At 47.5% G+C, this 8,223-nt stretch overlaps 1 protein-coding gene across 1 annotated transcript in view; it reads left to right on the top strand.

Annotated features, from left to right (window-relative positions):
• The window catches only part of TG (thyroglobulin), a 167,260-nt gene that overhangs the window by 120,610 nt on the left and 38,427 nt on the right, over positions 1–8,223 (top strand). The gene's annotated exons all lie outside the window — the stretch shown is intronic.

Here is an 8,223-nt window from a genome sequence, read left to right as displayed (position 1 = left end):
AAAAAAACCAACCCACATAGAGTTTGAAACATTAATTGTGCATTCTGGCTTTGGAAATCTGACATTTCGCACCTGTCTGAGAGACGGGTGCCATCGTCAGAATCCTCCCGACTTCAGCGCAGCAATCGCAATCGTGGCAGCGAACCACAGCCGGAGAAGTTGCTAAGAGTTGCCGCATGCAACAAAAGTTTCCATTGCCCCTGCCTCAGAATAATAGGAAGTGGCAGTCAAATCTTGAATGTATATAAATACACGAACAACAACCTCTGGCCTCCGGGGACATGGTTCTGACGCAAACCCTGGCTTGTCCATTGGGGCCTTCCTTCCGGCTCATGTGCTCTCTACTTTCCCTCCCCTTCCTCCACACGTGATTCAGTCCTAGGGTTGCCAGATCCAGGTTGGGAAATACCTGGAGATTTGGGGGTAGAGCCAGGGGAGGGCAGGGTTCGGGGAGGGACTTCACTGGGCTATAATGCCATAGAGTCTACCTTCCAAAGCGGCCATTTTCTCCAGGTGAACTGATCTCTGTTGCCTGGAGATCAGTTTTAATAGCAGGCGATCTCCAGCCACCACCTGGCAACCCTGTTCAGTCTCCTCCCATCTTTCCTTGTCTCTGCACAGCTTGCCAACCCCAGGTTGGGAAATACCTGGAGATTTGGGGGGTGGAGCCTAGGGATGGTGGTGCTTGGGGAAGGGATGGACCTCAGCAGGTATATTGCCATAGACTCCACCTTCTAAAGCAGCCATTTCCTCCTGGATCTCAGTTGTTATTCCAGGAGATCTCCAGGACCCATCTGGGGCTTTAGGGTTGCCCAGTACCCCTCTGGCCTCCGGTGGGGGATGGGAGGGTACTGTTGCCAGATCCAGGCTGCGATCTGGGGGTAGATCCTGGGGAGGACAGGGACCTCAGTGGGGCAAAACGCCATAGAGTCCACCATCCAGAGCATCAATTTTCTCCGGGGGAGCTGATCTATGCAGTCTGGAGATGAGCTGTAATTCCAGGGGATTCCCAGGGCCCGCCTGGAGGCTGGCATACTTGGGAGGTTGGCAATCCTGGCTTGCAATGATGTGTGAATTGGACAGATGATGGTTTGTGCAAACTATAGTCTGTTTCTCAATGAGTACTGAAAGCCACAGTTCCAAGTAGGTTTCCACACCTGGTTTGGAGCAAGGTGTCTCAGTAGGGTTGCCAGTGTCCAGGTGGTGCTTGGAATTCTCCTGGAATTACAATGGATCTCCAGATGAAAGAAATCAGTTCCCCTGGAGAAAATGGCTGCTTTGGAGGGTGGACCCTGTGGCACTGTGCCCCACTAAGGTCCCGAAGCCCTGCCCTCCACAGGCTATAACCTTAAGCAGATGATGAGAGGGAATGCATCTTGGTTATATTCTGGGCATGTAGTGGGGGTCACTCGGGGTGTGGGGGGAGGGTAGTGGTAAATTTCCTGCATTGTGCAGGGGGTTGGACTAGATTACCCTGGTGGTCCCTTCCAACTCTATGACTCTATGATTCTAGATTCTCTAGGAATTTCCCAACCCAGAGTTGACAACCCTACAGCCCAGGGAAGCTAAGCTCCTAAGCCACAGTCTTGTTAGCAACACTGTGCCTTTAATTTTGTGGTCTTTTGTTCATGGCTGTTTCACTCACCGCCATCCCTCCGATGACTCCGGGTCTTTGTTTTGATTACGCGTGCTGGTTTTTGACCGTCAGAGGTCACCTCGCTCTCCCCCCCTGTGTTTCCCCGCGTTTTGCCCGTTTTCAAATTCGAGATAAAATAGATCCCTCAAAACACAGGCAAAATGTGGGGGAAACGCAGGGGGAGAGCGAGGCGACCTCTGACAGTTGGAAACGGCGTGCAAAATCCAAACAGAGACCTGAAGTCGTCGGAAGGGTGACGACAAGTGGAAAAGCCATGCATAAAAGACCTGTGTCTCAATGGGACAACAACATCCCTAACCCTTCCCTTTTTCTTATTAAAGATTTTATTTCTATGCACAAACAAAAATATAAACATTTAAACATGAACTATCGTGCTGTTACAGTTTATATGGAGCTTACTTTTTATTACATTTTAATAATTAACTTCTTTGAATTACGCTGCTTTAGATTCTCAATATATCTTTATGGGCCTTCATATCTGATAGTATACTTATTTTAAAAACTTAAACCATTCTTATTTTATTTTGATTTAATTCTGTTCTTAATTTGTAACTATATAACTGAAAAAAATCATTCAATTTTTCCTGAAATTCTGAAGTTGATCTATTACGCATAAAAGGTTAGTTTTGCCACAGTTGTATATTCTGTTAACTTCGGTCAGATCTGGATATTTCTCTGCTTTCCATTTTGCTGCATATTTTGCTGGTGCCATATACTCGAATAGCTCACTATGTAGTTTTGAGATGTTGCTTGGCAAGGTATTTAATAACATTCTTTTTGGATCCAGCACAAAGTTTTTATATCTTTTGCATTTCATCATGCATCATTATCCAGTATTTTCTTGCTTTCTTACATGTCCACCCCATATGATAAAATGTTGCACCTGTGTTCATAACCCTTCGCCTGAAGTATACACCTGCTAGCTTCTTCTTCCCCAAATCAGCCCTGCTGCCAGAATCTTTCCCGAATCTGCTTTCCCTTTTCTTCCCTAGAAGACACCGAAAACTAACACAAAAAGCAGGGTAGACAAGACAAGAACCAGTGGCTTCCAGAAAGAGCAAGCTAGTGCGGTTGGGCTATATCTGGGTTCAAATTTTCCTCTGCCGTGAAGCTTACTGAGTGACCACAGGCCAGTCACTCCCTTTCAGCTTCCCAGGGTTGTCGGTAAGGATAAAACAGAGAAGGAAAGATCATGGTTCCGATCTTGCCAATCTTTTCTACTGATGGAAAGGGAAGGCGTTCTTGCAAATTCCTCCGCAGACCTCCGATTCACCCCTTACACTGTTCCTTGAGTCCTGTTTTGGGGGAATCAGAAGGCTGGGGGTGGGGGATAGGCAAAGGAAGGCATTTCCACTGATGGAAATGATTGGCAGGATCCAACCCATGTATGCGACTCTGAATAAAGAGAGGGATAAAAGCATACAAGATAGGGAAGGAAGGTTCCTATCCACATACTTTACACTGTTTCAGAGGGTAGCCATGTTGGTCTGCAGTTAAGGTTGCCAACCTCCAGGTACTACTTGGAGATCTCTTGCTATTACAACTGATCTCCAGCCGCTAGAAATCAGTTCACCTGGAGAAAGTGGCCACTTTGGCAATTGGACTCAATGGCATTGGAGTCCCTCCCCTCCCCAAACTCTGCCCTTCTCAGGCTCCACCCCAAAAACTGGTGGCAAAGAGGGACCTGGCAACCCTATCTGCAGGAGAAGAGCTAGATCCGAGTCCATTAGCACTTAAGAGACCAACAAGATTTTTGGGCTGTCAGCTTTCACGATTCAATGCTCTCTTTGTCAGACAGCTTTGACTTTTGACAGCTTATCCCTCAAAAGTCCTGCTGGTCTTTTAAGGTGCTACTGGACTCAAATCTTGCTGTACTTGACACCGTTTCTCGCAGGAAAGCAGATAGCTGCTGTCTTCCTCAGCTGACTTTTAGAGTTTAAGTAGACGATATGTGGGGAATCCACAATTAGTTTTATGAAGTCTTTTTTTTTAAATGTAGCCAAGGAAGGAGGGGCAATTTGAGATGGTCTATAGCGGTGGAGGAGAGTTAATCCTTCTCCCCCCTCTGCTGTTTCTCTGGGAGCCTGTTTCTTTCCCCAAAAATAGATGAAAGTTGTTCAGGTATGCTGATTTCTCCTAGGGGGAGAGAGAAGGGTTAATTCCCCTTCACCCCCCTCCATTGTTGTCCAAATCAGGATCCCCCCCCCCCCCCGATGCTTTTTGAGAAAAGTGAAGCTGTTGGGTGAACCAGTTTCGTTTCATTCAGCCCTTGGCCATTACGCAAGGGGCGGAGGCGGAGGCCATTGTGTAGAAACAACGCCTACAGATTTCAAAGCCTTGTTTCCAGATTTAAAAATACAGATAGTCTAATAAATGGTGCCGATTGCTCTGTTTTCCTCCCATGGCACAGCAATAAACCTACTTCATAGGGCCATTAGTGAGGATAAAGCAGGATAACCCCAAGTATGTCTCTCTGAGCTCCTTGGGGGGAAAAGACTGATGCATCAATCAATAACATTTATCATCTGACAAATTTTAGCATTGGGGCCATATGTTTAGTGTGCTTTTTCCATACACAGAAAAGCAGGTGGAGGGGATGGAAAACAATTGATATCGATTACTTAAATGAATGTTTTCGCTTGCCTAAATCAAGGCTCTAGCCCCTTAGGTTTCCAAAGGCCTTCTTCCAGCATCTAATACACCAGTCCATGGTGTTCTTCATAGATCATATTACTGACTACACAATAGTTTTGGGTTGTTGTTTTTTGGGACCTTGAATTTCCTGGAGATTTGGGGGGTGGAACCTGGGGAGGGGAGGGGGGGACCTCATCCATAGACTTCACCATCCAAAGCAGCTATTTTGTCTGTAGCCTGGAGATCAGTTATAATTCTGGGAGATCTCCAGACCTATCTTGGGAATGGCAGCCCTAGACTGTGAGTGATGTTCTATGACCCAAAATGAGAGGCCAAAGAATTACAGGTATCTTTATCCACATGCTTTGAAAACATCTGCATCGTAAGGCTGGCCCGATTCAGCAAAGCTTCTGCAAGACATCCTTGGCCTGCCCTCCTTTGAAATGAGCAACTCATTGTGGCTTTCTTTCTGCACAGGACAGTTTTTTTAAAATGCCATACTGTGTGGTCAAAATAATATTTTAACGTAGATAAGGGAAAGGCCTGAAAAGGACACTTGCGAAAAAAAGGAGGGGCAGGGAAGTGAGGGGAAGAAGAAGCATCTCTAGAGAGAACAAGAAACTATTTTTGACATGAAGAGATCGAAGCAAATTTGCTCGGAGAACTTCTCAGGTGTCCTGTCTGTGGCTTGTCGAGACATGTCAAGCATTTTGTGAACGGGAACTCTTTTTATTACATGCTCTCCAAAGGATTTCTTAATTTTTTTTATTCCAAAAAACGAGTCGATATGTTCAGTGCTCTCCCTCTCGCACACAGAAAAAGTTAATTTCCAAGAAGCAAAAACACCCCAATACAATTAAGACGATGCTTTTAGTATATTTAACTGCAATATGCTCTTGAATTAAACTGAAGTCCAATGATGGTTTTGTGGGAAATGCTGAAGAGCATTTGATGGAAGAATCATTTGTACCAACCACCTTTGAGCTTTCTAGGAGAGCTCTGGAATAGGGGGAATTGCCCTGGTGGTCAGTTGGCAGCCAGGATTACACTGAAGCCCCCTGACACAACTTGTCTTTTAAACATACGTAAACCTCACTGGGATGGCCCAGCCCAGCCCAATCTCATCAGGTCTTGGAAGCTTAGCAGCACTGGCCCTGTTTAGTTTTTGGATGGGAGACCACCAAGGATGCCCAGGGTCGCTCTTCAGAGGAAGGCAATGGCAGACCACCTCTGAACGTCTCTTGCCTTGAAAGCCTTACGGAGTCACCACCCTGACCTGAACGGCCCAGGCTAGTAGCCCGTTCATCAGATCTTGGAAGCTAAGCAGAGCCGGCCCTGGTTAGTACTTGGATGGGAAACCACCAGGTTTGCGACACAGAGGCATGCAATGGCAAACCATCTCTAAAAGTCTCTTGCCTTGAAAACCCTACGGGGTCGCCATAAGTTGGCTATGACTTGAGGGCCCTTTCCACCACCAAACCAATGAGGCCAAATCCAGTTTGGCCTTAGGTAGGTCCCTGGTGAAACGTAGGAGCCTCGTGTACTGAAGCCCCAATGTCATTTCTCCGGCCAAACGCTTCACCGTTTCCTTTTACTGAGCAAGAGATTTGGGGAAAGCGAGGGAATCCCTCTGCCCGAGATGTAGGAGAGCAACGCTTACCTTCACTTCAGACGCTAAGCCTAGCGGGACCCCTTTCCCCAGTGGGATCCAGTTTGCGCGCTGTGCGAACTGCTGGAGAGAAAGCAGGTTTCGGATGCAGCTGGCCGAATGAGGCTTTTGGGAAGTTCAGCCTATCATGTAGAACAACGCTTGCTAAACAAAACCACACATACTTCCTCTGTGAGAAATAAGGAAGGGCTTGATGTACTTGCATAAGACCAGGTTCCTGTTGCTACTGACTCGCTGGGTTGCGAGGAGGATCTTGGGGGCATTTTTTCATGTCAGACTTCTTCTAGTGAGTGTGCAAGCCGTAGATACGGCTATCAAAAAAGCCATACGAGGGATTTTCCTTTCTGAACAACCCTTTGTACTTGATGGCTTTTTCCTGCAGAAACCTCTTCTTATTTATGCATTCTTCATTTTTGTTTCTCACCTGGTCCTCTAAAGTGCTCAGGACAGCATGTGGCCATGATAGGGTAGCTAGCTCCAGGTTGGGAAATACCTGGAGATTTTTGGGGGGCAGAGCCTGAGGAGGGCGGGGTTTGGGGAGGGACTTCAATGCCATAAAGTCCAATGGCCAACGCAGCCATTTTCTCCAGGTGAACTGGAGCAGTGGTCTGGAGAACCGGGTTTGATTCCCCACTCCTCCACATGACTGGTGGGTGCTAATTTGGTGAACTGGATTTGTTTCCCCACTCTTCTCCTCCTCCTCCTCCTCCTTCTTCTTTGTCTTCGTCTTCATCTTCTTCGTCTTCTTCTTCTGTTGACTTTGGGCAAGTTACACCTCTGTTACAGCTCTCTCAGCCCCACCTACCTCACAGGGTGTCGGTTGTGGGGAGGGGAAGGGAAGGTGATTGTAAGCCTGTTTGAGTCTCCCTTAAATTATAGAGAAAGTGAACCTTTAAAAAACAACTCTTCTTCTTCTTCTCCTTCTTCTATCAGCTGGGGATCGGTTGTAATAGCAGGAGATCTCCAGCTAGTACCTGGATGTTGGCAACCCAAGGTCATGATGTCAGTTCAGAGACTGCCTGGAGCTCATAACAGGGTTGCCAACCCCGGCCTGTAGAATTCCTGAAGATTTTGGGGTGGTGCTTGGGGAGGGTGGAGCTTGAGGAGGGGAAGGAGCTCAGCAGGGATGTGAAGCCGCAGGGTCCGCCCTTCGAAGCTGCCATTTGCTCCAGGGGAACTCGTCTCTGCAGTCTTGAGATCAGTTGTAATTTTGGGAGAACTCCAGGTAGGGTTGCCAGGTCCCTCTTCACCACCGGCGGGAGGTTTTGGGGGCGGAGCGTGAAGAAGGCAGGGTTTGGGGAGGGACTTCAATGCCATAGAGACCAATTGCGAAAGCGGCCATTTTCTCCAGGTGAACTGATCTCTATCGGCTGGAAATCAGTTGTAATAGCAGGAGATCTCCAGCTGGCACCTGGAGGTTGGCAACCCTAACTCCAGACCCCACCAAGGTGGTTGGTAACTAGGGTTGGTCCTTGAGAAGGAGATACACTGGGAAAAGGCTTAATGTTGCTAACCTTGTCATTCTTCAGGGTTTCATTCCTATCCTCGTTGCTCTAAAAGTTCAGTATATGCATAGGGTATAGAAGCTCCTTCTCTCCAGTGCGTATGCACATAATTTCATAATCATGAGTATTAGGATTGCCAGCTCTGGGTTGGGGAATACCTGGAGATTCTGGGGGTGCAGCCAAGCAGATGCTCTACCACTGAGCCACGGCCCCTCTCCTGTCAATCAGTTATAGGTGTTCAGAGACAACAAATCAATGTGGGGGAGAAGGATTAGCAGAAGGGGAACGGTTCTCATCTTGACGCTTGGCCTGTGGACATCCTGCCAGCATCTAGCTGGCCACAGCTGGAGAGAAGATCCTTGGCTTAGATGGACGCTCTTTGAGGTTAACCACAATTAATTTTTCACCTGGCATTTTTTCAGACTAGGACCTGGGAAACCCAGGTTTGAATCCCCACTCTCTCCATAGAAGCTTGCTGAGTGACCTTGGGCCAGCCACACACTCTCAGCCCTGACCCTGGCTGTTATTTGGATGGGGGGCCTCCAAGGAATGCCAGGGTCATGTTACAGAGGCAGGCCATGGCGAACCAACTCTGAACGACTCTTGCCTTGAAAACCCCTTGAGGGGTCATCATAAGTCAGCTTGATGACTTGATGGCAATAAAGAAAAGGCATCCACCATGCTTGCATTCTCTAATGGGAGAATGGCAGAAGAGGAGAGGCATCTGAACACTCTCTTCTCCCTCCACTTTCCAGTTC

Source organism: Euleptes europaea, chromosome 8, assembly GCF_029931775.1.
Source record: "Euleptes europaea isolate rEulEur1 chromosome 8, rEulEur1.hap1, whole genome shotgun sequence".
In the NCBI taxonomy this organism is placed as follows: Eukaryota; Metazoa; Chordata; class Lepidosauria; order Squamata; family Sphaerodactylidae; genus Euleptes; species Euleptes europaea.
Note: the sequence above shows the minus strand (reverse complement) of the source record. Positions and strands in the feature narration are given on the sequence as shown.